Genomic DNA, 1,702 nt, shown 5'->3' on the forward strand with positions numbered 1-1,702 from the left:
CTCGCTCCTAGTTGCTGTAGAGCTGATCCAGTGTGTGTTATTTGTGGCTTCACTAGCAGGCTGTAGTTGGAGTGACTGGGACCACCAACACCTGCTTCCCTGGCTACGAGACTCTGTACTGTTTTAATTGTTGTCAGAGATGGATGGCATCCTGAGAATTCTTCTTGATTATCTCTTGGGATATATTCTTTTTATTTAGGAAGCAATTTCTTCCTTCACAGAGTTTTCCTTTCTTACACAGTGCTAAATCCCAGGCACTGCAATAAGATCACTAACCCAGCAATTTAGGGGGAACTTCCTTAGGTGCTGCCTAGTATAAACAGCATCTGACAGGTCCAGGAAAACAGCAGGTACTAACCAACAGGGAGATTTAGCACAAAAATGCCTACTTGAATTTCTGCTTCTGGAGGAATGGGGTAGAAGAACACAATCCAGGAATTAGGATACATGGCTTTTTAGTACCAGTCTACTGATAACTTCTTGTGGAACTGCAAATTATTTAATCCCTTAGGGCACCTGTTTCCTCATTTGTAAAAGAAAGAAAATGGATTCCATAACTTTACGTTGCACAGTTCTGATATGATTAAATGACTTGAGGTATTTTTCTTTTTTTTTTGCGAGGTTTTCGCTATATAGGGCACCTGCGCTCGCCAGACAGAGACATAGAGACAGAAAGCGAGAAATCACCCCCCAGAGGGGATGGTCATGCCGCAGTCCCTTCTCCCCCATTCTCTTCTCGGGATCTTGGGCACACACGCACACGCGCCCAGTGTGAGTTTTAAACCACGGAGTCGGGGATGCTAACCGCGGTTGACTACGTGGGAGTCCAGCGACACAGCCATTACGCTAACTGCTGGTCTGTCCCCAATAACTTGAAGTATTTTGAAAAATGTAAGGCACCACATAAATAAAACTTGGAAGTACTTTTTTACGTACATGGATATGAATGTAACGATGAAGGCTTATGGGAAATGAAATCCATGCAAAGGAACTGTGAGGTGTGTGAGTCCTTTCTTTGCAAGGAGTCTGATGGCTTGAGAGAATATGGTGGATGATAGGTTATAGGGAAATTTGGCCTCTTCTTTCGGATTTCTAGCATGACATTTTATTTTTAGGTTTATTTTTCAGTTTAGTTGATTGTAGGCTTCTCCATGAAGGTGCTGCCACCAAGATAAAAGCAAAAAGGTATTATACCAGCTTAAATTAATTGTAAAGGGCAAGAAAGAGATCCCAAAGAACTATACTTTTAAATGTTCTGTTAGGTAACTTCGGTTAGGGAGAGAGATTTATAGCATGCAGAATTTTAAGATGACTTTCTGCCTTACTCCAACCCAAGATTCCCTGCCCTAATCTCTGAATTTGTGAATATAATGATCAAACATGCTTACAATTTATATGTACTTATTATTGCTAATCATTTAATTTTGAGTTGATCAAAATGGAGACTATTCAGGTGTGCCTAATATAATTACAGGTATCCTTTATAAGCAGAAATTTTTCTTGGTAGCAGAAGAGAAGTCAGAGAGGTCCCAAGTAGGAGATGGATTTAGCATGTCCTTGCTACCTTACAGAAAGGAAGGAACACATGACAAGGAAAGCAGGTGTCTTCTGGAAGCTGAGAGCGAGAAAGCTTTTTTTTCAGTCTTAACAACAATAAGAAACTGAATTATTCCAACAACCTGAATGAGCTTAGAAGTTAACT

The sequence above is a fragment of the Tupaia chinensis genome, unplaced genomic scaffold (genome assembly GCF_000334495.1).
Source record: "Tupaia chinensis unplaced genomic scaffold, TupChi_1.0 Scaffold000320_2, whole genome shotgun sequence".
Lineage (NCBI taxonomy): Eukaryota > Metazoa > Chordata > Mammalia > Scandentia > Tupaiidae > Tupaia > Tupaia belangeri.